General features: G+C 46.6%; 1 protein-coding gene across 1 annotated transcript in view; it reads left to right on the forward strand.

The window, feature by feature from the left end:
• SLC7A1 (solute carrier family 7 member 1) overlaps positions 1-26,516 on the forward strand; it is an 87,110-nt gene that overhangs the window by 29,996 nt on the left and 30,598 nt on the right. Inside the window, exon 2 of the mRNA XM_010367089.2 lies at positions 10,619-10,718. The gene's annotated coding sequence lies outside the window, so the exon portion shown is untranslated. The remainder of the gene's footprint in view (positions 1-10,618; positions 10,719-26,516) is intronic.

Raw genomic sequence — 26,516 nt, forward strand, 5'->3', positions numbered from 1 at the left:
GGCATGTTTGAAGGACACTGTCTTTCCCAGGCCTTTCTCCAGGGCGTAAGTAGGTGCACAGAGGCTTTTTTTTTGTAGTGGTCTGAGATCCACCTGTGCCCTGGCAGATGGCAGAAAGGGATCCTGAGTATAAAGGACTGTGGATCGGATTTACTGAGTCACGGGAGAGTGTACAAGTGTGGGCCAAAGTGTGTAAGTGTGTTTAGGGAAGACCTTCATAGACCTAGAAGAGATCCTGGAGAAGGTGGACCTAGATCATCGACAGGAGGCCCCCTCTGCCCCACCTCTTGGGAGGCCAATGCCCTGGCACTCCCTGAACCCTTTGTGTTCCTCCAGGCCCTGTTCTGGGAATGCCTGCTGGGTCTGTTGGCTCTGCCCTGAAGTCTCCCCAGGCCTCCTTTCTCTCTCTGCTGGCCATCTTGAGATTACCCCGCTGCGTTTGTACTGTACTCATGCATCTCCATGAGCAGCTCTCTTCCCTTCTCAGTAACATAGTCACCTCCTCACTGGCAAGGTCTGTATTTTGTACTCTTTCGGATTAAGTCACTGGCAGACAGAAACATCAAATATCCTAATTCAGGATGGATGCCACAGTCTACCCAGGCAGCTCATTAATGAGATAATTCTTTAAAAATATTGACAAACCATTAATTAAGAGCTGATTATTCACACATCAAACAATTCTTCACTTAAACTAGAGGATTTCTTTAAATAGCAGCTCCCCCTGGCTGCGTTTATCTCTTTGTGTAGTTTATTAGCTATTTGGCAGAGAAATTTCAGAATGCCAGCTACAAGCCAGTGCAGTTGAAGAACAGAATGTAATGAAGCGAAAGTATTTCTGGAAGCATGTCATTTATTCAAAGAAATTATCTAAGAATGTATTTATTTTGAAAAGTGCTTAATATATTTATATACATAATCTCTATTTATTTTCTTAAATAATTGTTTGAGCTTAGCAGTCGTTTCTGCATTGAAGAAGGCAGGATATTGAGATTCAGAATAATTTGTCCAGGCTTATTCAGCTAGTCTGTGGTTGAGCTGGGATTGATATCAATGTCTTCTTCAAGACTTGGGCCTCCTCATCCCATTGCCTCTGACTGCATTTGCTAAGTGGGAGGATCGTCCGTGCATCTAATTAAACTTGTACTGTAATTTCATTATGGCTGTTGCCCTAGGGGAGCTATTATAAGTCTGGCATAGAGTTTCAGTAGTATTGAAAATAATGGAGCATCGTGGATTTAGTTAGATGCACACCCTGAGGTTTGAGCTGAGATTCCACTTCACAGAACCTACTTTATGCAGCTGGTTTTTTCACATGTGAAGCAAGTGTAACAGCTGTATAACCTTCAAAGGCTTGGCTTGAGTATTAAATGAGATTACATACTCATTTAAGAAGACGTGCCTGAGGAGAGGGCACTGGTGCATCGCAGGCACTTAGTAGCAGTGTTAGCCTTTGTTGTTATTATTGTCAGTGGGCCTGTAACTGACTTCACGGGTGCATTTACTGTTGCCTGAGCCAGAGGTGAGCTGTGCAGGATAGTTGGTGAGAGCATGTCAAATGGAAGGCGGGAAATGACCGAGTGGAAAATCAGTGTATTCTTCCAGACCACCCCTTCCTCCAGCCCTTGTCCTCCCTTCCTCTTTCTCCCCACTATTTTCCTGTGTTAGTCATGGTTTTCCTTTTACTGTCTTGAGAGGACTCCTGCATTCGGTGACTATGTGGTCCTTCCAGCTCTTCCAGCTTAGGACTTGGTGTTTTTAAATTCTCATTGGCCGGCAGAGCATCACTTGTAGAGAAGCTGCCCTCGCCATGGTGAAAACTGCCTCTCACCAGCTAAAGATTGCCTTCCCCCAGGAGCACCAAAACCCTGTCTTTTTCTGGACAGGAGGACTTGTTAATAAATTGGCAGTGGTGCCTTAGTTTCAGAGTTGAGCTACCTTTCCTGAGCATCAGCATCTCATCCATAAAGTGGGGATGGGTATCCCTGCCCGTGCTGGGAGACCCATGAGAGCACAGAGTAGTGCTGGCAGTCCGGTCTCTTCAAGCTGCCTATCTTCTCCATGCTGCCTGCAGGGCGAAGGCATCCCCAGCCATTGTACAGGCTGTCAGATTCACTCTTAGAAACCAGAGCCTGGATTCATTCCAATGGGAAACTTGTCTTGGTCTCCTGCATCTTTTCATCCTTTACTGCTGTTCTTCCCCTGCTTCTTCTTAGCTATTCACTATCTGGTTCAGGTACATCAAGGGTTCTCCCGGGGTGTGATGACAAAGTTTTGTTTTCCTGTGAATATGTTTGTGCCTATTTTGCAAACAATATTTGTAATTTTTAATATTATAATTTAAATAGTGAAACATTAAAAAACCCACTCAAGTAAATTTGTAGAGCACTTTGCCATCCACCGTGGCACACGGTAAGGCGGGCTTTCTCTGCCTTGGTACATCATGGATCATTCTTTGTTGAGGGAACTGCCCTGTGCGTGGTCGGATTTAGCTGTATCCTTAGCCTCTGCCTGCTAGTCGACCACCATCCTTCAATTGTGACAATGTAAAATGTCTCCAGACATTGTCAGATGTCCTCCAGGGAACAGAGTCACCCCCGGTTGAGAGCCACTGCACTGCAGCCCCCAAATCTGTCTTCCCAGTCTCTCTCATTGCCCCTTTTGGAGCCATCATTAGATTTACACCAGTAGGTTAGAATGGCTTTCTCTAGCCTTTTGCAGTGCACAGCTCAGAAGGCGTTTGTAGCCTTTTCTCAAAGTATTTTGCATTTCAAAGGAAGAATGAATCATGCAATTTTGAGCCAAACGGTCTTTTCCTGGGTGCAAAATGAGCTGGAGTAGTTTTAATTATTGAAGGGCTGGAGGTAGGATAAATATCTTGCTGTTTCTTTCTTGACCACATTTCCTTTAGAGTTTGTCATCTCCCATCCCCTAGTAAGTATTGTAGAACCACAAATATTATATAGATTGTGTGGTCTTTCCAACAGCTTTTGCATGTAAATTTTGTTGCTGCCTCAGGGAGTGGACAGGAACTGCTATAGGTTCCAAATAACAGTGGAACCAGGACAGACATTAGAAATTAGGAGAATGCCACAGCAATGATAACCGTGTGAGGTAATGCATATGTTAGTTAGCCAGGTTCAGTCATTTCACAGTGTGCAGGTTGAGGATGCCTTATCCAAAATGCTTGGAACCAGAAGCGTTTCAGATTCGGGATTTTTTTTCAGATTGAACTATTTGCATTATATTTACCAGTTGGGCGTTCTTAATCCAAAAAAAAAAAAAAAATCTGAAACTAGAAATGCTCTAGTGAGCATTTCCTTTGAGCATCATGTTGGTGCTCAAAGTTTCAGATTTTGGAACATTTCGGATTTTGGATTTTTGGATTAGAGACACCCAACCTGTGTATACACTTTACAATATCATGTTGTACATAGTAAATATACACAGTTTTGTCTGTCAGTGTGAAATATAAAATGAAATAATCTTAAAGAAAGTAGGGGAAGAACTATTGACATTCTCACGTGGAGACGAATCCATTCTGTGAGTTAGCCTGGGAACTGTTGAGTAACAGCTGGAACATTCACTGTCGTCAGGTAAAGGACAGGGCGTGATCACTGGGAAACTGGCAGGCTGAGACTGTGCTATGCTGGGATGGAACTACGGAAGTCAGGAACGCAGGGGAACGTGATACTTGACAGTTTTGGTTTGTAGTACCATTCATTTGTGCCCCTTGCCATGACTCTGTATTGCTGCAGTTAACAAGAGATAAATCTAAGATTTGGACTTTCAGGACCGAAGGCTCAAGGACAGAGGGGATGCCCCCGTTTCTGTGGTCCAGAAAACCCTTTGGGAATCGCAGCTCTCAGTGTGTCTGCAGAACAGCTGCTAGGATGGTCACCTGTTGACACAGTCCGGTGGTGCCATGTGTGGGGCCCATCACAGAAGGGGCGGAAGGGCCTCAGACCACGAGAGCCTCAGAGGGCAGTTCTGGATTCTTCGGTGATGCCTGGGGCCTGCCCTTGTGGTTCCAGGGATGCTGACGTCTGTACTGTGCACATTAGGTTTTGATTTCTGTCCTCCATCACTCTCTTTGAACAGTCAAGTTATTTCAGTCTCAGCGCAGTGCTTTTAACAAAAAACTCATGGACATTTCAAGGCAATATTTATGTCAAAGGAAAAATTGAACTAATTGTAGTTTGCCTTTTCAAACTAGAAACCCCCTCTTTTTCCAAGACTCTGACACCCCCGACCTATCCCCTTGGCAGCTACCTGGGCTGTTCCACAGGAATCTGGCCATCCCAAAGGGCTCGGCTCTCACCAGAGCTATTGGTTGTAGCTGTTGGTTGACTTCACAGAGGTCTCCCCACTGCCTTGAACTGTGGTCCCTTGTAGCTTCATTCTTGACACCCCCTCAGCGTCACCAATAATGGTGACATCGACCTCCTGCTGGGAAGGAGCACGTGCACGTGTAGTTGGGGCTCATTCTGTTTCTCCTTGTTTCATGCAGTTACTTCAGGAGATGAGAAGTGTGCTGCCTTCATTAGGGTTTGCTCCGTTCTTATTTTTTGAAGAGGCATTCCCATTAATAGAACATTAACTCCACAAAGATGGGGATTTTGGTCTACTTAGTTCATTGCTGCATCCCCAGTTTCTGGAACTGTACCTGGCACTCAGTACATAACTGTTGAGTGAAGAATAGAATAAGAACAGGCGAAGCTGCTATGTAAGTTGCCAAAAAGTTGGGCATTACGTTTAATAAATTTAAAGTTTTTTTTTAGTGGTTCTTATCACTGGACTTAGTGGAAAGACCTGACTCCTTTTGATTTATGAATCGTTCAGTGGGATATGTTTTCTGATATTTTGGGGTTATTTTATACACGGATTTTCTCTTGGCCTGCCAGGTGTCCACTATAAATATACAGCCATGAGCCCTGTAATGATGTTTTGGTTTATTATAGACCTCATCTATGATAGTAGTTCCATAAGATTATAATAGATCGGAGAAATTCCTGTTGCTTATTGATCCTTTGTGACATTGTCCTGCTACGTGTTACTCACGTGTTTTGGGTGGTGCTGGGGTTAACAGACGTACTGCATTGCCAGCCATCTAAAAGTATAGCACATGCAATTAGGTACAGTAGATAATACTTGATAATAAATGACTGTGTTACCGGGTTATGTATTTACTCTATTATAGTTTTTATCGTTATTTTAGAGTGTAGTCCTACTTACAAGAAAAGTTAACTGTAAAGTCGCCTCAGGCAGTTATTTCAGGAAGTATTTCAGAAGAAGGCATTGTTATCACAGGAGATCACAGCTCCCTGTGTGTTCCTGCCCCTGAAGACCTTCCAGTGGGACAAGACGCAGAGGTGGAAGACGGTGACATTGATCATCCTGGCTCTGTGTAGGCCCAGGCTAATGTGTATGTCTTTATCTTGGTTTTTAACAAAACAGTTGAAAAAGTAAAAAAAAAATTCAAAATAGAAAAGGCTTATAGAATAAGGACATAAAATATTTTTGTATTTTGTATAATGTTTGTGTTTTAAGCTGTGTTATTACGAAAAAGTAAAAGAGTTACAGAAAAGTTCATGAAGTAAAAACGTTGCAGTAAGCTAAACTTAATTTATGACTGAAGAAGGAAAAATATTTTTTACACATTTAGTGTAGCTTCAGTGTACAGTGTTCCTGAAGTCTCCAGCAGTGTGCAGTCATGTCCCAGGCCTTCACATTCACTCCTCTGTCACTCACATTCGCTCCCCCCCACTCACATTCACTCCCCCCACTCACGTTCACTCCCGTCACTCACGTTCACTCCCCACTCATTCACGTTCACTCCCCCCGACTCGCGTTCACTCCCCCCCACTCGCGTTCACTCCCCCCCACTCGCGTTCACTCCCCCCACCTCGCGTTCACTCCCCCCCACTCGCGTTCACTCCCCCCCACTCGCGTTCACTCCCCCCCACTCGCGTTCACTCCCCCCCACTCGCGTTCACTCCCCCCACCTCGCGTTCACTCCCCCCCACTCGCGTTCACTCCCCCCCACTCGCGTTCACTCCCCCCCACTCGCGTTCACTCCCCCCCACTCGCGTTCACTCCGCCCACCTCGCGTTCACTCCCCCCCACTTGCGTTCACTCCCACTCGCGTTCACTCCCCATGTTCACTCCCCCCTCACTCACGTCACTCACATTCACTCCCCCCTCATTCACGCTCACTCCCCCTCACTCATGTTCTCGCCCCCACTCACGTTCACTCCCCCCACTTGCGTTCACTCCCCGCACTTGTGTTCACCCCCGCACTCGCGTTCACTCCCCCCACTCACGTTCGCTCCCCCCCACTTGCGTTCACTCCCACTCGCATTCACTCCCCCTCACGTTCACTCCCCCCACTCACATTCACTCTCCCCTCATTCACGCTCACTCCCCCTCACGTTCTCGTCCCCCACTCACATTCACTCCCCCATTCGCGTTCACTCCCCCCACTCGCGTTCACGCCCCCCACTCGCGTTCACCCCCCTACTCGCGTTCACTTCCCCCCACTTGCGTGCACTCCCCCCCACTCGCGTTCACTCCCCCTCACGTTCACTCCCCGACTCACATTCACTCCCCCCTCACTCACATCACTCACATTCATTCCCCCTCACGTTCTCGCCCCCCTCACTCACGTTCACTACCCCCACTCGGATTCACTCCCCCACTCGCGTTCACTCCCCCTCACTCATTGACACTGAGGGCAACTTCCAGTCCTGCAGCCTTTGTTCATGGTAAGTGCCCTATAAGGAGGTACCAATTTTTATCTTTTGTATCTTATTCTCGCTGTACCTTTTCTATGTTTTCGTTCACAGATACTTACCATTGTGTGACTGTTGCCTACAGTATTCAGTACAGTAACATGCTGTACAGGTTTGTAGCCTAGAAGCCAAGGCCATCCCATGCAGCCTAGGTATGCAATAGGCTATCCCACCTAGGTTTCTGTCAGTACACTCTAAGTACACTCCAGGATGTTCACACAAGGATGAAATCGCCTGAAGACGCATTTCTCAGAGCACATTCCTGTCATTAAGTCATGACACATGACTGTATTACAATATAGCCACATGGTGTCACAATCACACTTTTACAGTCCGCATGTACTCCTGGAAGCCCATCAAGGGTAGTGTTGGAATGCTGCTTGCTATATTTATGAAACAAATGGAATTGAGCTCTTTACGTCTGAGGCGTAGCATTGCGTTACTCTGCTTTTAACAAAGGAATTTTCAAATCTCAAAAATTACAATAAATTGGTTGGAACATTTTTGGATTAAAGAGAAGTGGTGCTAATGAATTTATTTGCTATGCATTCCAGTCCCATTAATCCTGATGAGTTCATCCTGGCTTAACATATGGCATGCCTTTCTTTAGACTTTTAAGTTTAGCATTAACTGCTTTTATACCACGACAGGAGACTGCGACTAGAGCAAGCGTCACTGCGGCAGGCTGCTGAATTCATGCCCAAGCAGGACAGCAGCATTCCTCCTGTTGAGTGTATATTAAACTTGGCTGTGTTCATTTCACAGGGCAACCCTTCAAGCAGTGGTTCTCAAACTGTTGGGTCTGAAACCTCTCTGACACCCTTAAAGAGTATTGAGGACTCCAAGAAGCTTTGCTTATGTGGGTTGTGTCTATCAACACTTATGAATTGGAAATAAAATGTAGTCTGGGTGCAGTGGCATACCCCTATAATCCCAGCACTTTGGGAGACTGAGGCAGGTGGATTGCTTGAGCTGAGAAATTTTGAGACCAACCTGGGCGATGTGGTGAAACCCCGTTTCTACAAAAAATACAAAAAATTAGCCAGGTGTGGTGGTGTGCACCTGTAATCCCAGCTACTTGGGAGGCTGACGTGGGAGAATCACTTGAGTCCAGGGAGGTCGAGGCAGCAATGAGCCAAGATTGTGCCACTGCATTCTGTCACCTGGGTGACAGAGTGAGACCCTGTCTTGAAAACAAAACAAAACAAAAAAAGGAAATTAAAATTTAGAACGACTTGAAATAAATGTTTTAATCTACCTAAAATAACAAGGATTAACCTGTTTTGTGTTACTGTAAGTAACATTTTTATGAAAAGTAACTATTTGCCAGAACAAAAAAAATTCAGTGAGAAGAGTGGTATTGTTTTACATATTTACAACCCTCTTTAATGTTTAGCTTATGGTAGCTGGATTCATATATGTGCTTCTGCATTCAGTCAGTTTGGACGTGTTGTTTTAGTTGAAGTATATAAGGAAAATATGGCTTCACAGGGATGTACCTAGAAAAGGAGGAACACTTTAGTGGCCTTTTCAGGTAATTGTAGATATTCTTTCTTGATACTACATTAAAACTCCACAGGCAATAGTGGGTTCCATTGTGGAATCTGAAGCCATCTCAGTAAGCTCTTTGCTCTAAAATGATGGGTCTATCTTGCACTTCGAATCAGTCTACACATTGATGATTCTGTTTTACTGAATTACTGTTTTACTGAATCATGTAGGTCTTCCAAATGCTGGCACATTTCATCATATATTTTTAAAATATCACATTTGTTGACATCACCCCCAGTGTCATGGGAAAATTCAACTTTTAGGGAGCTGTCCACATCTTGATGACGAATACAAGTTTTCTGAAATTCCCATTTTTTTCTTGAACGCTCTCAAATTTTATCACTCGCAGCAAATGTTGTCAGTTGTTTCCCTTCTAGATTCTGCCCCTTTTTTTCCAGAGTTAACTTTTTAAACTACAAATCCCAATCATGGCCCCTTGGCACCCACCCTGCAGTGGGGCACCAGTATGCTGTGTCCCTAGTGGGCTGTGAGCCTGACTTTATCAACCTTCATTGTTCTTGGTGCTCTCATGGTACATGGTAGAGCATCAAGAAAGAGCAGTAACTGACAATTAGGGACACTTGATTATGGACTGTGTCTTTTTTCTTTTTTTTATTATACTTTATGTTCTAGGGTACATGTGCACAACGTGCAGGTTTGTTACATACGTATACATGTGCCATGTTGGTGTGCTGCACCCATCAACTCGTCATTTACATTAGGTATATCTCCTAATGCCATCCCTCCCCTCTCCCCTGACCTCACGACAGGCCCCGGTGTGTGATGTTCCCCACCCTGTGTCCATGTGTTCTCATTGTTCAATTCCCACCTATGAGTGAGAACATACGGTGTTTGGTTTCCTGTCCTTGCGATAGTTTGCTCAGAATGATGGTTTCCAGCTTCATCCATGTCCCTACAAAGGACATGAACTCATCCTTTTTTATGGCTGCATACTATTCCGTGGTGTATATGTACCACATTTTTTTAATCCTGTGGACTGTGTTTTAAATACTATTGAATTAATGTTCAGTTCCACTGGTGTGATCATGGCATTACAGTTTGGTAACACAACGTAATTCTTAGCAATTACTTACTGACATATTTAGAGGTAGTTGTCATGATGGCTATAGCTTGCTTATCACAATGGTCATAAGGAAAGCATATATTTGTCTAAAGAGGGATAAAGCAAATATGGCAAAATGTTAAACATTGGGAAGTGTAGATAAAGAGTAAGCATTCAACTTCTGTAGGTTTGACATTTTAAACATAGAAAGTGAAAAGCAATGAAATATCAATGTAGGATGAAATATCAATGTATGAAAGATGACGCAGGTGGGAATAGAGTAAGATTCCAATTGTGGGCAGTCTGGTTTGCTGCCGTCTAAGTTATAAAACTCTAGCTGTTGATGAGCATGTTTATGTGCATTTTTTGTGTAATGATAATCTTGTCTGGGTTCACATTAGGTGCAAATCATGTTTCAGACAGCTTAATTAAACCTCTTCAGCTCCCGGGCGAGTGCAAGATTCTGTGCAGAGTGTAAATGGTAAGATTTAGAAAACAAAGGACTTTATATGCCATGCATCTACGAGGTTCTTCCTAGCGTGTCCTCAGGCTGCGTTCACATCAGGTACTCCCAGTCACTGGCCAGCACGATTCCATTCCAAGGCAACAAGGTCCTGCATCCCATATTTAGGATAACCTTCTGCCCATGCTGAGACTCTTGGTGTTATGGGCAGGCGTGTGCTCCGTGCTGCCGTGGCAGCTGTTAATAGTACCCATAGAACTCCGTCACCAAATGCTCGATTGTACGAATCGGAGTCCAGGTGTTTTCAGAAGACACCAGCTAATGTTTTCTGCCCCTGCTGACCTTGCTGGTCAATACCAGTGTCAGGAGCGGACTCGCTCCCCTTTTTGGCCCCTAACCGGGGCCTCAGAGCTTTTGCATGCCTACGACTGTGCCCTAGATTTGTGGAAATTGCCAGTGTGATGTTTTATATCTTCGTCTTTGAAATATGAGAGTCGATTTCAGAGGCACAGCAGTGGAATCTCTGGTGTGGAGGGCATCTAGTCTGGCTTCCCGTCTTCTCCCTGAATTCCCCTGATGACGCCCCATGGTGGTCCCCTTTGCCGTCAACCCTGTCTTCAGTTGCTGTGAAGGTGGCATGTGTTTCCCACTGCAGGGCTGAGCTGAATCCGTTTTCACTGTACCAGCCACAGACTTGGAGATTCTGGGGTCGAAACTGAACATATCTGATGGCTCCTCTTTGCCTTTCAGGATTCGGAAACCTTCCTTGTATCCCTCCTGACACTTCTTTGCTGCACGATCGAGGCTGTCCCCTGGTAAGAAGGTGTTGAGGCTTCACGTCCTATTCCAGGTACAGTCTACCTGTCAGCATGACAGCAGCATGCTAGAATATGTTATTCTGTTTTGTGCTAGAATATGTTCTTCATTTAGACTGCTAGTTGTCTGTTGACTTTTTAAGTTAACTGTCAACTAAAACCCCCAGTTGTCTTCTTTTTTAGATTCCCGACTGCTGTAATTTTTTCAGACTCATGTGGCTAGCTGTCCAGACCCATTGACCCAGCAGAAAACAAGCTTGTCTTTTCACTTCAGTGTGTTCCTTAAATTCCTGCATTTCCTTCAAACAGAACTCTTGATATCCTGTGGCTGGCCAGGCCTTCCGTCCCTGAGGCCTGGTCACCAGGGCAGGCTCTGGGGAAGGATCAGCCTGGAGCTGTCCCACGTCATTCCTGGTGCGGACATTGGGCGCTATGTCTCGTGCTCTGTGTGCCACCCAGCTCCTGGGCACTGGCGTGCAGCACAGCGGCTGTGCTGTGTCCTGCTGTGTTTCTCTCTGTGACTCCTGGAGCCTTTGCAATTCTCAAGGTCAAGGGCTGCTTCCAGTTCTCTTCCTACCCCAGAACTTTTCATCTTGCGCCCCTTCTTCTGACTCGTCTCCTTACTTCTCTCCCTTGTACTTAGGAATTCTGCTGTAACTTGTTCTTGGTTCAGGGGCTGTAACCGTCTGCTCTAGGGCAGTGGTGTTTCAGGCTGTTCCTTGCAGCTTAAGAGTTAATTCCAAGTGGGCATAGGAGCCAAGTGGGGCAGGGGGGCACTCAAGGCTTTCCAGTGAGGCTCTGTGTCCCCTATCTTTCTTTAAATACGAGTAGCTTCATTTTTGTCTGATTTTTCTATTTGGGTTTGGCGTAGGATGTAGTTTGGGTGCCAAGACCAAGCTCGGTTGGAGACCCTAACCCAGCAGCGCTAGAGGAATTAAAGAAACACACACGGAAATACAGAGCGTGGAGCGGGAAATCAGGGCTGACAGCCTTCAGAGCTGAGAGCCCCAAACAGAGATTTACCCACATATTTATTGACAGCAAGCCAGTGATAAGCATTGTTTTTTAAGATTATAGATTAACTAAAAGCATTCCTTACGGGAAATAGAGGGATGGGTCTGGCTAGTTATCTGCAGCAGGAGCGTGTCCTTAAGGCACAGATCATGCATGATAATGTTTGTGGTTTAGGAGCACCTTTAAGGAGTTTTCCGTCCTGGGTGGGCCAGGTGTTCCTTGCCCTCATTCCAGTAAACCAACGACCTTCAACGTGGGCATCATGGCCATCACAAACATAGCACAGTGCTGCAGAGATTTGGTTTATGGCCAGATTTGGGGGCCTGTTCCCAACATTTGGGAAAAAGAGTTCCGCTATAAAATACTTTAAACTAATTGCTCTGGCCATTTCTCCATTAAACTAAAAATGTTTACTGAGTATGGAGGCGTCATCATTATCATTGCTATTTTATTACAAAAAATAGAACAAAACTCTTCAGTTGAGGGACAGTGTGTGTGTGTGTGTGTAATGACCCTCACCTGACTTGTCTCCCACTCTCTCACATTCTTACAGTCATTTGAGGCCATTCATATAGTTAATTCTGAGACTATGGCTATATTAGGAATGCAGACATACCCAGGCTCAGCAGCCCACACTGAGATCTTAATCAGAAGGACTTCTGGGGGATATAGCCAGTGACCTTTGCCACATGTAAGCAACTTTGAGCAGCCTGCCTTGAAATAAGAATTGGGGAGGAAGGGGGGGCTGCCCATAAGCTTCAAGCTCTGGGGGAGGATTAGGCTATAAGTAAGCACCTTGTTTATGAGGCTGCTACAGCCTTGTCAGTGTCAGAAACAAAGGTGCAGAATTACCAGGTGCACCTTCCCAAAGACAGTGGGTAAAATTAGCTGCCGGCCAGCAGGGAAGTGGGAGGACGTTCTGCACAGGCCAGAAGCCACTGTGTGTTGGGGTGTGTGAGCCTTGAGCATCCTTTTCTTTCCTTCCCTGTTTAGGTGCTTAATTAGTAGAATGACTTGAATTAGAGTGAGTTCATTCTGCGTTCTTCCCCCCTCCACCGCCCCAGTCAGATGTGTTTCTGCTGTCTTGACAGACTATTTTAGAACACCTTCCGGTGTTACCTGACACTGGGGCTGGGCGTTGACATCTGAGTGAATAGCCTAAGTCAGTCTTCCGCTTCTTAGGCTGGGCAGTGCATTATCAAGGTGTGAGGGGAAGCCCTTGGGTGGTGTTGGGGCACAAGTCCTGAACCCTGTCTGAATCGGGGGAATTTATGGCTTACTGGGCACTGCCATGATGTCACCTTTTCCTGTCGAAGAGAATCAGGCCAGGTGGTAACATAGATGCCACATCTCCTAGAGGCCTTTCGGTCTTGGCCACACTTGTTGTTTGGTTTATCACATTCTGTCTTCTCTCTTCTGTTCTGTTCCCTGCGCTTCCTCAGCCTCTGCAAGGAGAGAGGGCACATAGTAGGGGAATAATAGGTAGTTGCTGCATGGATGGATCATTGTGAACAGTTACTTGCTTGCTTCTCTCTTCCCATACTGTGCACTCTGAGGGCAGGGACGATGTATGATCTCATCTTTATAGCTCCCATAACTCCCTACAACCATGGCCCAAGGAAGATCACCCAATTTTTAAAAAATGAAGTAACAGCTATTTAATATATGGCATTTTTCCAGGAGGAGGAAATTGCTTTCAAATCATTCAGCCTCCGTTAAATGAAATAGTTTCAGGCAAAGTTGTGGTTATCCCCACCACTGAAGCAATGTATTAAAGAAAGTTGCTGCTCTTGTTCTTAGACCCACAAGGATTCAGTGAGCAAATGAACGCCCGTTCACTCATTATCACACGAGAGTGTTTGGACCATGGTTAGTCATCTATTTCTCTGGCTTAAAACAGCACACATCTTATTTTCTCAATGTTTCTGTGGGCCAGGAATCAGAACAGGAGTCAGGGCTTAGCTGGGGCCTGTGCTTGGGGTCTCACCGGGCCACAGTCTGGATGCTGGCCTGGGCTTGGTTTTCATCTGGAGGCTTGACTAGAGAAGTGTCCTCTTCCACATTCCCTCAGGTTGTTGGCTGAATTCATATTCTCTAGTTGTAGGACTGATTCATGGCCTCTTTTTGGCTGACGTGGAGGCTGCTGTCAGCTCTGAGAGGCCACTCGCGGTTACTAGCAGCTGCCTGCGTCTCCCAAAAGCCACCTGCAGTTGGTTGTCATGTGAGCTTCCCCAGCATGGCTGCTTGCCTCATCCAGCGAGCCCAACACAGGTCAGCTTTCTTTACTCCTTGGAAGGGGGAGTTGAAAAGTGGTTTCCATCTGCTGTCTATTTTTATAAGAAATTATTTTGCTCCTTTTTTTTCTACATTTGTCCCTGATTTTAAACCTTCTGCAGGGTCCCAGCCCAACAGGACCCATTTACCCTTGCAGCCTTGAGCCATCACTGGCCCTGCTGGCTGGTGGGTGGCTCCGGAGTGCCCAGTCCTACTTTAGGAGCGAGGTGGGTTAAATGGCTTTTTGTGAGCTGCCTTGGAACTTAACTGCAGCTTTGTCATGTTGTTTGTATAGGAAAATGTGGTCCTGGGTCTCAGATGACTGGCATGTCAGTGAAGTTTTAACAGGCAAGAGGTCCTTACAGTAGGTTTTTCTGTGGCCATGGGGACTGTAGAGAATATTATTTGGGGCATATGTTAAAATGTCTCTTTTCAACCTTTAAGAACGCGTTAAAAAACAATAGAAGTGGCTGTGCATGGTCGCTCACACCTGTAATCCCAGGACTTTGTGAGGCTGAGGTGGGTGGATCACTTGGGGTCATTCAAGACCAGCTTGACCAACATGGTGAAACCCCATCTCTACTAAAAATACAAACATTAACTGGATGTGGTGATGCGCACCTGTAGTCCCAGCTACTCAGAAGGCTGAGATGGGAGGATTGCTTGAACCCAGGAGGTGGAGGCTTCAGTGAGGTGAGATAGTGCCCCTGCACGCCAGCCTGGGCGACAGAGTGAGACTCTGTCTCAAAAAACAAACAAACAATAGATGTAAGCTGTGCTCTCCTTTTCTCCTGATTCTGTGAAATGTAGAGTCTGACTGTCACAAAGCCGTAACCAAAAAAGGAAGAATTTTGATTATACACGGTCTGGAACATTTGAGTTGAACGTTGGCATATTGAGGGGCTGACTCCAGGGTCAAGTTGGGGTGACACTCCAGAGTGACAGTGTGTGGTCATCGTGTTGGTCTGGCGCCTTTGATGAAAGCAGTGCAGGTGGCACTGCCAGTGATGGAGGATAAAATACGGACCACGTAGTGTGCTGAAAGGGCCGCTCCACCCTTCACCCCCTCTGGCACTCTCATGCGGTGGGAAGGAATGGAGCTGGCTTCCTCCTGGTCCATGGGCACTATTTTCTCCCGGTCTTTGATCGTTCAGGCGAGCATGCGGACAATTGGCCATTTGTTTCCAGATACCTGAAAGGAATTGCAGGTAAATTGAATCGCATTCTCCTCTCTGCTAGAGGCTATTCCCTCAGTGCCCACTAGCACGTCCGCTCCACATAAAGAGAAGGCCTCGTCATTTGAAAAGTACAACCAGTACTTGTTGAAGACTGAAGACAGGCAAGGTGGTCAGCCAGGCCAAGAGGCTGTGACATTCTTTTGAGATTAGAAGTCAGATTAAAAGTGTGCTCCTTCTGGAGTGAGTGTCTGAAATTCTGGCCACCAGTGAAAAAGTGTGGTTGTGAGTGCGGCAGGAAGACCTGCCATAAAATGTGGCATTTCCTGGTGGGAATTACTGGTGCGTGACATGAACGGCGTAGATAATCCCCATGGTAACTACGGGTGTGTGTTTTATGTATGTGTCAGGGCTCATTGCAAATAAAACAGGGACCGGGGAACAGATAGATCAACAGGAAAGGTCACAGCATGTGTTTACGCAAAGGTGTTCTATGAGATGGATTAAAATATTGTGCCGTAAGGCGAGCATATTGATTTGCTACCGAAAAGGAGAAGGCTGGACCTTGAGAAGTTGGAAGTCCTCGTGCTCTGTTTTTCCCCCCTCAGTGTTTCTTACAAGACAGACCAGATTAGTCCACCCAAGATCATGTTTTGTGGATGCTCTTCCTTTGCTTTAAAAATCTGCGTCTAAATAAAGGTGTAAATCCCTTAGCTGACCACTGAAGACCCCTAAAAGGGCCACCCTGCCCTGCCCCAAGTCACAGATCACAGACCAGCGTGCCAGCCTCGCCTAGTGACTGACATGCCACCCGTTGTCCGGCGGGCATGGGTTCCATCTCCCCAGTGAGGTTGTTACCTGTCGAAAGGTAAGGAAGGAGTGAACCGCAGAATTCACTGGTGCTCCTTCCAGTGTATAGCTTCTAAACGCGTGTGCCTAGCGTTTTAGACAGCCACCAGCTTTTGAATAGCCTGTGAACTACGCCTAAGTCTGTTCCTTGGTGCTCACATCAGCTTTTCTGGTAGAGGCTACAGTATGAGAGAGGGTTGCTTTTCAGTCTGACTTTCTATTGATTCAGACCTAGGCCCAGAGAAGTGTCTCAGGACACCGCCAGGAGAGTTAAGGACAGGTCTGCCTGTTACATATCTTTGACTCTTGGCTGTTTTTCTAGGTCATATATGGTTGAATATTGAAAGCTTCATAGGGCTTAACCTAATGCCATATAAAAGACCCTTTAACTAGTTAACATGTGGCTGTCACTTACAGCATTTTGGGGCATCCTGGCGCTGGGGTTGGGGAGTGGGGTACTTGGTGCAGGTAGTGGAGTTTCCTCAGTGTTTTTTGGGTCAGCCCCAGACGAAGTCCTTTGTTTTTACATTTAATTTTGGAAATTTCCAAACATGCACAACTGTAAAAGGAAAAGCATAATGAAGCCCCATGGACCTGCTTATCAGCATCTCCTAGACAGACTCGAGGTGGGCTTGGCTTGTCCTGGGACCCTCATGCCTGCTTTTGTTCTCCCTCTTTGTTGATTTCATTAAAAGAGATTTTCTTTCCCTTAATTCAGAAGCAGTACATACTCATTATTTAAAAATTGTCGAAATATGGAAGGAACCATTCATAATCTTCTTCTATCTGGAGACAAATGCCTCACTTCTTCCTGTACTACGATTCTTTGTATACACTTATTTTTATGTTTTTTTTTTTTTTTTTAAGGACGCTATAATGTTATTTTGACACTTTTTCCCTACTTTTATCAGGGACATCATATCTCCAACGTAATATGTAATCCATCTGCTTTATCTGCCACTTCCTTCCACATACCCCTTCCAGGCCTCTGCTATCTGTATCCTTTCCACAGCTTTCCGCCAAAGCCCCGGTTGTGTCCTGCAGCCAAAATTGCCCACTTTTCCTCAGTCCCAGATAAAGTTCCTGTTACCTCACAGCTAGCAGCTGGCTGGATGGGAAGTGGATGGATTACGCTGATTCACTCCCCTGCATGAATAATAATGGGCTTCATTTTTACAGGGGTGTCACACTCAAGAAGAGGTTGTCACTTAACTCATGACTCTTTTATGTTTGTAGGATTTCAGACAGGGTAACAAATAAAGTAAGAATTATCAGGCAGCAGGGAGAATGAGCTTGGTCAAAGTTGAGTCAGTTTGGCACCTGGCAGGCCATAGGGTTTCAGGAGTTAGGTGACCTGGGTTCAAATCCTGGCTTCACTATTACAAGTTACGTGATGGCAGGCAATATAATCCGCCAGCTACCCTCCGTGCTCTTATTCTTACAAGAGGACTAGCAGTTGTGACTTGATTGCTTCCTTGTGAGGATTTAATGCAGCAGTACATCTATGCATGTACGTGATGTGGAGCTGGTGTTGTATGATGTTGGCTGTTTCTAGCCGGCCCCGCTCACTGTGAGGCTGGCTGTTCCTGGGCTGTGCCCCATTGTTCATAGCTTTTCTTTGTCTCCTCTTGAACCAGTAAATTTTCTAGGAGTTCCAAGTTTTTTCACAAAAAAAGTTGCTTTTGATGGTGGGGAGACTGGGGGAGAAGTGAACATTTCCAGGAGTTTATGGATTAAGGTGTTCCCAGGCCTGTGTGTGAATTGGTGGACTGCCTGGGTTTATTAAAGGTTTGTTGAGTGAATCATTGAATGAGTAGGAAAATACCAGTTTGTGAATGTCCAGTGAAAATTCAGTTAAGTTGGCATGGAATCCTCTGCTTTGCTCCCGTTTGCAATGCTGATTCTCCTTGTGCTTTTTGGAAGAGGAAATATTTAGAAGGAGGGAAAGAAAACTAATTTAACTCCCAGGATACCTTAGAGGCTCAGAAAATTAAAGTGCCAGTGTTCTAATCTTGGGGGGGGGGCTTTGTTTAAAACATTTCTTTTTACATAAATGAACAAATTTGTTTAAAGAACAGATTTCTTCTTGAGATGTGAGAGCCGGTTCCATAGCCATTTCCAAGGCCCAAATGCAGCGCTCGCAGACGTAAAGCCTGTTTCATGGAAGCTCCCGCTGTGTCGGGCCAGCTCCCTGGTTGGTTCTGGCGCACTGATGCTGCACTTGGGAGGCCACGGAGAGTCTCCCCGAGGACCTGCCCACAGGGTGTACAGACTGATGTTTTCTTCCATGCTGCCCAAGTGTGATGAAAAGGCACGTGTCAGAGGAGCCCTGGCTCGGATAGGATAGGATAGGCTAGGCTAGGATACTTGTTTTTGCTGTAACACACATGCACGCAGGGCGTGGGCGTCTCTCCCGATGAAGCACCGCCCTCCGGAGTGATGATGGAAACAGGCCGAGAGACATCAGCTCTCCACTCATCCTGCTGGCTTCAGGAGGAAACGCTTTTCGGGTGTTCTCTGGATTTTGTGAAGATGTCCTTGATAGCTTTTCCACTGGCTTCTCGTTTTTTAAAGTCAGTCTTTGATTTGGGTAAACAGAATTGGGAGACTGGAGCTGAGTGGAGTGGGTGGTACTCACAGTGCCTGTGGCAAAGCTTCCATGAAGGGAAACCCTGGTGACGGGAACCTCGAGCTGATGGGGATTGTCTGCCCTCCGCTTCTGTGAGGCAGAGACAGTGACCAACAGACTGTAATTGGGATTTAAAAGAAAATGTTATTATGAGGCAGTAATAGCTACTAATATGGCGATGCTGATGGTTCTTTGCATGTGAAGAGCAGTGAGCTCTGGTGTTTCCTAGTACGTTGCCTCATGTGAGCCTCACAGCACCTTGCAGTGGCAGGACCGTCCCATCCCCATTTTACACATGTGGAAACAGAGACGCTGACACTGTGCCTTGTTGAACACAATGCATTTGGGCCTGTGGAAACCTGGACAGGCAGAGTGGTGGGGACCTGAGCTGGTCCTCACAGTGGCATGGGGGCGATGGTCGGATGGGGGTGAAGGGAGTGGGGAGAGGGCGCAGGCAGAGGTTACCTGTGAAGAGACGGGCTTGGAGAGGGCTTCCTAGACAAGATTGTTGCTTTAGATTTTAATCTGTAACTAGCATCTTTTTACATTTATATTCATTTAGAGAAACACATGTATTCCTTGGTGAATGAAACCATTCAGTATTCAGCTAATAAGATCTCCTTTGATAGAAAGACCCTCACAAGTTGTTGATGGTCATGGTGATGATTACCTGAGACAAAAGTGAGTGTCCCGTTAGCTTCCTGAATTTCAGGTCATTGGTAATTACTGAGTGCTGCGTGTGCTGTGGTCCTGTCAATCCTATTTGGTGCTTGCTAGGTGCCAGGGGCGTAGAAGGATGATCGGGATGCAGCTCTTGCCCTGGGGGAGCATTATGAGGGGGCCGAGTTGAGTCAGTGGGAAGAGCTTGCCCCTCGTCCGATGAGGCATGTGTGGTGTCACCTGTGCCCCCTCCGCCAGGCCACAGTGCCATCTGTGCCCTCTTCTGTATTTTATACCCTCTCCCCACTGCCCTCGCCACCATGCCATTTCCCAGAATTTGTTGATCCAATTCAGAGGGCAGTTCAAGGCTTTGGAGGCAGTGAGGCTTGAGCCCCAGCTGCACCTTTCATTAGTCAAATGCCCTTGGGGACGTTCCTTGGGAGAATGCTGTAGAAGTTATTTTATTTGTGGTGGGGCCGGGCATCATTACTTAAAAAAAATCTCACAAGATGATTGTAATGTGCAACCAGTGTTGAGAATTACTGAGTTGTAATCAAGCCTGCATCTCCTTGTCTCTAGAATGCAAGGTATTGCCTACCTGATAAGGGGGCGAAAAGATGAAGTAAACTATGTAAAGGACTTTCATGTGGCCAGTGCCCCAGGATGTTAGGTGTTTTTAGTCATTACTGTTGTTTTCTCATTGAAAACGTGACATGTCATTCTAGACTACACAGCAAATGATAGAAAAGAAGAAAATAACAACAAAAACATACCTATAATCTCAGTTAATATTTTAGGATTTTACACCCACATATGTACTCATTGGGATTATATTATGTTCTTTTGGACTTGATGTTTTCTCATGACATTAAAAGTTGAAAACGGTTTACTGACTGCAAACCGTTTCAGCAACAGATTCACGCTGTAAAGATCTCACTGGGCTGCTTCCTGGGACAGCATTGTCCACTTTCGGCCTGTGGGTTGTTCGTTTATTTGTTTGGGCCTCTTCACGGTGTGAGTGGTAGGACCCCGGTGCTCCTTAGCTGCTTTTACCTGGCTGAAGCCCGATGCTGTGTGTGGTCTTTGCCATGCCTGCTTTGGGGCCTCTGTTGGCAGTTGTTCCTTGGCTGGGCAACTTCCCTCCTGTGCCTGGAAGCTGTTCTGCAGTTGGTGGCTGCTCAGCCCAGGGAATGGCACCTGCGGTAGAGCCTTGTGTCGTCTCCTCCCCGCATGACCCCCAGTCACCCACTCCATCCTCCTGTGGAACCTTTGATCCTTGCCTCCTCCCACCCCCTCCCTCCTCCTGCAGAACCTCTGATGCCTGCCTCGTCCCCACCCCTCTCCCTCCTCCTGCAGAACCTCTGATGCCTGCCTCCTCCCCACCGCTCTCCCTCCTCCCACGGAACCTCTGATCCCTGCCTCCTCCCCACCTCTCTCCCTCCTCCTGTGGAACCTCTGATCCCTGCCTCCTCCCCACCCCTCTCCCTCCTCTTGCGGAACCTCTGATCCCTGCCTCCTCCCCACCCCTCTCCCTCCTCCTGCGGAACCTCTGATGCCTGCCTCCTCCCCACCCCTCTCCCTCCTCCTGCGGAACCTCTGATGCCTGCCTCCTCCACATCGCTCTCCCTCCTCCTGCGGAACCTCTGATCCCTGCCTCCTCCCCACCCCTCTCCCTCCTCCCGCGGAACCTCTGATCCCTGCCTCCTCCCCACCTCTCTCCCTCCTCCTGTGGAACCTCTGATCCCTGCCTCCTCCTGCACTCCTCTCCGTGTAATGTTGCCTTTGCTGTAAGACTTAGAGTGGTGGGCTGTAAACCTTGTCTATGGGACCTCAGAAGTCCCTGGGAACTTCTGCCACCAGCCCTGTTGAGTCAGTAGGCAGAAGCCGTGTCGGGGAGGCGGGGCTCGCAAACTTTCTGACTGTGAAGTCACCAAGGCCTGAAGGACTGAAACCCCTGGTTCAGCCATCACGCTGGCCCTTGGCCCGCCTTGTGCCAGACTTGAGCAGTCACATTGCCTGCAGCTTGTGGATTTTAGAAGAGTGTAAAGTGTCTATAACCAAGGCCTCCAGCTCAATATACAGAAGTGCCCAAATGGCTCTGTACCTCTGTACTTCTTGAGGGAAGGCCACCTTTTTTTCCCCCATGAAAGTAGTGGCTTTTTGAGACAGACCTTTTCCTTGTCCCACACTCCCCTTCGGGACCCAGGAGTCGCTGTGCATGTTCACAGCCTCCCACCCCACCCCACCACTCTGTGCTTTCCAAGAATAAGGACGGGGTTTGCCCATTTCTCTTAAACCCCAGCTGTCACAGTGCTTTGCACATAACAGGCATGGGATCAGTCACTTTGGGTGGAATTCAGTTATATCCTCAGCATGTCACTAGCTGCCTGGGGTCAGCCAGATGTAGACCCTGGGGCCTTTAAAAGAGTCTCCAAGCTCAGAAGTCATGCTTCATTCTAGGCAGAGCCTCTTCCCAGTGAGACTGGGGCCTTGCACTGTGCCATTTCCTTCTCTGCCGCTCACTGCACAGGTGGACTATTGTTTTTTTTTTTTTTTTTAAGCTGCATAATTTTGAACCACCCCTCCCATCCTCATACTTTTGATTCTTTGATTTACTCTCTCCAATTCAGTTTTCTTATGGTCGTGGAGCTCATTTAGTCTTTTTTTTTTTTTTTTTTTTTTTTTTTTTGAAACAGGGCCTCCCTCTGTCACCGAGGCTGGAGTGCAGTGTGTGATCACAGTTCACTGCAGTCTTGACTTCCTGGGCTCAAGCCATCCTCCTGGCTCAGCCTCCTAAGTAGCTGGGACCACAGATGCATACCATAGTGCCCGGCTAATTTTAAATGTTTTGTAGAGATGATGTCTTGCCACGTGGCCCAGGCTGGTTTCGAATGAGCCCATGTGGTCTTTTTTTTGAAACAGATTTCGCTCTTGTCACCCAGGCTGGAGTGCAATGGCGTGATCTCGGCTCCCTGTAACCTCCGCCTTCCAGGTTCAAGCAATTCTCCTGCCTCCGCCTCCTGGGTAGCTGGGATTATAGGCGCCTGCCTCCAGGCCCAGCTAATTTTTGTATTTTTAGTAGAGATGGTGTTTCACAATGTTGACCAGGCTGGTTTCCAACTCCTGACCTCAAGTGATCCACCCGCCTCGGCCTCCCGAAGTGCTGGGATTACAGGCGTGAGCTACTGCGCTTGGCCGAGCTCATATAGTCTTTAGTGACACTTTGCACAGTGAAAGGTTTTCTCTGCCTATACTCCCTGTAGGTGAACATGCCTTCTGCAATGCAGAATGACTTTGGAAAGATTGTATGTATTTTTTAATGACAAAAATAAAATAGAATTTTTAAAGAGAATTTTGAAAAGTATTATAGTGAATAATAAAATTACTGCTATTAATATTTTGATATACTTTTTATCTGGCATTTAAAGGATACATATGTATTTTGCTTATCCAAAAATATATACGTTTTCTGTGAACCTGTCATTAACATTTCTTCATTGTCCATACATAGTCTAGAAAGACATTCTTAATGGCTGCATTATTTTGTCATATGCCATTACAAGTTATTCATAATTTTCCTACTCTTGGACAGGAAGAGTTTGTCTCATTTTTTCCACTTCTCTTGGTGACATCATGTTAACATCCAGAATGATCTTAAACTGTATTCAACATTTGTGAGCATGTCACTACGGTCTTTCTCCTGCAAGGGTGAAAGATTTTCCTCTAGCTGGCTCCCGCCAGGTGCCTGGAGAAAGGGGTCTGCCGGGACCCAGCCATTCTGAAGGCCACTGAAAGGGCAAACTAAAAGTGTTGGCTTCTTAAAGATCCCAAGATGAAGATTTTTCATGATTTTCCCAATTGTGCTAGTCTCTATTTGTCAGTCTTCTATACATTGTATGTGAATTGAATTTTTATGAATAAGGGTTTTCCCTTCGATATGTACTAAACTTGTTAAGATCAGTCCTCCTATCTGCTCCCTGCCCGTCATGCCCAAACTGGCAGTGGCTTCTGATGACAGGAGAAAGACCGTGATATCTACCATTGTAGCAGGCTCAGTTCACCCGGGATTAATGAGTCCATGTTAGGTCAGTTATGACCTGTCCTCTGATGGTCTCAGGCACTGACCACCGTTACTTTCCTTTTCTGTTCTGAGTCTCTTTCTGCCTGTTAAGGGACCTCCATTGCTGCTTCTCAAGACTGTGTTTAGTTCTGTCACTTTCGTACCTCTTTTTTTATAACACCATGCCTACCTCCTTCCGTCTCCATCCTTAGTGTCTCTGCCAGTCCCATCTGATCTGACTTGTTTTTTAAAATTTGAGTTCTTGCACCTGGGCCTCCTAACATCTGTGGGGAAGTGAATCCTGGTTTGAGATCACTTCCTTCAACAGAGGTTTTGCCGTTGTCATTGAGACTCCACGTCCTCTCCCACCGTGGCCAGCGTCCCCTTCTCCCACCTGTGGCTGCAGCTCACTCAGCTGTACGAGCCCTGCCCCTCTGTGCACACTCAATCTGGAGCACTCTGGGACTGCTGGGCAGCTGCCCACATGCCAGCCATGAGGCTGGCCAGCCACTCTTGTTGAGGAAAGCTGAAAAGACGCCATTGACTATGCCCACCCATTCATGGTATCCTATAATAGTGCTACCACCCTAGCAAAGACAGAGATTCCTTAGCCTGGTACAAACTTAGACTACAGTCTTTCTCCCGCAAGGGTGAAAGATTTTCCTCTGGCTGGCTCCCGCCAGGTGCCTGGAGAAAGGGGTCTGTCGGGACCCAGCCATTCTGAAGGCCACTGAAAGGGCAAACTAAAAGTGTTGGCTTCTTAAAGATCCCAAGATGGAGATTTTCTTGAAAGAAGGGCATTTCCAAGTGTAGCATAACAGCTTACTTTTGACTCCTCCCGTCCCCCAAGGAGGCCATTAAGCTGGAATGTATCATTGGTGGAAAGATCCGTTAAATTCAAGGCTTGAAACATCACATCATCCACCCCTGCCCACTTGTATCAGAAATCTTTAAAATGGAGTGTAAAAGAGTCTTTATCTCAAATTCTGACCCATTGGGCCAGTAAAACTCCTGGTGTTACGTAGTGGTTACTAGAATAGAATGCAGAGTTAGAATTCCTGTGGGAAACTTGCTTTTCGGAGGATACCCTGCAGGTAAGTGTTCTTTGATAATAAATGGCAGGGAGCAAGATGGATCTGAGATACTTGGGGTTGCAAGATTTCCATCAAACCCTCAAATAAAAGGAGGCGTCGACTGTTGTATAAATTCCTCCTCACCTAATTTCCAGGTAATGCTCTCAAAGTGTTCTGGCAACTTTCTGTGTAAACCCAACAGCAGGAAGTCTCTACCAAGCTGACTTTGCTTGCTGGGGTTGGAATGATTAGACTAATTCTGTGCAGAGTAGCTTTGTGCGGCCTCACTGGTGGTGGAACAACCAGCTTTGGAGTCCTGGCATGAATGTAAGAACTGGTGTAATGTGTACAAAATGCTGACAGATAAAACCACTCAGAGAACAGGTTTTTGCATTACTTCCAAGGAGACAGGATATTTCCTAAAATAAACCCAAGACAGAGTAAGTGTCTCATTTTCTCCTACCCTGGGAAGTAGGAGTGAACACCTAGCCTGAAACATTTATGTTCTCCAGATTATCAGCTCTGGGCTTCTCAGCAGCAGTTGGCCGCATCTTTGTTCTAGTGTCTTCCAAAGGAATTGAGTTTGCCCTCTCCCTAGACAGCAAGCAATAAAGTAACCAAGGTAAAAGTAATCTCCTGTAGGGGTCCCAGCTGTCCCCACCCCACCCGGCTGAGACCCAAACACTTCCCTCCAGCACTTCCCTGGGCTTGGTGCGGGGGAAACAGGCCAAGAACTATTCCCAAAGAAAACGGGCCGCTGCGTACCTATTCAGGGGAAATGAGCCGCATCTGTGCACAGATGTCTCACCAGAAAGGCCCTTTTCACATTATGTTAGAAAACCGTTATCTGTATCTAAGCTTGCAGTGATTTAATCACCTGCCCCTTCATTTTGAAGGGGGTGCAGAGGTCCCCCCAGTATAAGTTGCTTGGTTCTTTGAGTGGGTTTTCAACTGGTAGCAGTGATCTGTGCTGGTGGTGACATAGGTGCATTTTGTGCATAGGCTTTGCATCTGCGCACCTCCACAGGCGTCATTTGTTCTCTTATGCGAGCAGCCGGCTCACATTAGCCTTCTGTTCCACGGAGGCCCAGAACTATGTAACTGGCGTGTGTCTGGGCTCCGGTGCGCTCCTTGCCAAGAATCCGTTTGGTTACTCTTGTGGCTTTGGTTCTGCCTAGGACAACAGCACATTTTTGAGAAAGGAGTGCAAACAGGGAACAGCCCTCCTGAAAAGCCCAGAACAGAGAAAGGCAGGGCGACCCCTTCTCACCTTCTGGGCATGTAGGTTATGTTATCCTGTGAGGCCTAGGAAAGAAAATGCTATTGAGTAGTATTGTCTTTCCCTTGTACTTGGCCTTTAGTATTTTTTTTTTTTTTTTTTTTTTTTTTTTGAGACAGAGTCTCGCTCTGTCACCCAGGCTGGAGTGCAGTGGCCGGATCTCAGCTCACTGCAAGCTCCGCCTCCTGGGTTTACGCCATTCTCCTGCCTCAGCCTCCCGAGTAGCTGGGACTACAGGTGCCCGCCACCTCGCCTGGCTAGTTTTTTTGTATTTTTTGGTAGAGACGGGGTTTCACCGTGTTAGCCAGGATGGTCTCGATCTCCTGACCTCGTGATCCGCCCGTCTCAGCCTCCCAAAGTGCTGGGATTACAGGCTTGAGCCACCGCACCCGGCCGGCCTTTAGTATTTTATGGAGAGAATCTGCTTATTCTTGAGCATAAATGACATCTGGGAGAGGTTGGGAGCAGACAGGCACTGTCTCTGCATCCCCCAGCTACATTGCCCCACCAGATCTGAAACAGTGCAAGTCATAAGGAGTTTTCACACCCTGTTTCTCTTCAAGGCTCCTCTACTTAAACTACTCCCCTCCCTGCCAAAAGGGATATTGAGAAGTGACTGCAGCAATGTTTGCACATCTCCCAGCACAGGTTTTTCAGCTGAGGGCTATGTTGCATTTTCCCTTTCAATTTACTATGCAAGTAATTGTTTACTAAACGCTTTGTTGTGATTTGCAATTTGACTTGAATACATCTGGCTAATTCCCCAAAAGGAAGAAAAGAAAAAGGCATTTCCAGGAGAAATCACCCCCTGAGCCTGCAG

Source organism: Rhinopithecus roxellana, chromosome 18 (genome assembly GCF_007565055.1).
Source record: "Rhinopithecus roxellana isolate Shanxi Qingling chromosome 18, ASM756505v1, whole genome shotgun sequence".
NCBI lineage: Eukaryota > Metazoa > Chordata > Mammalia > Primates > Cercopithecidae > Rhinopithecus > Rhinopithecus roxellana.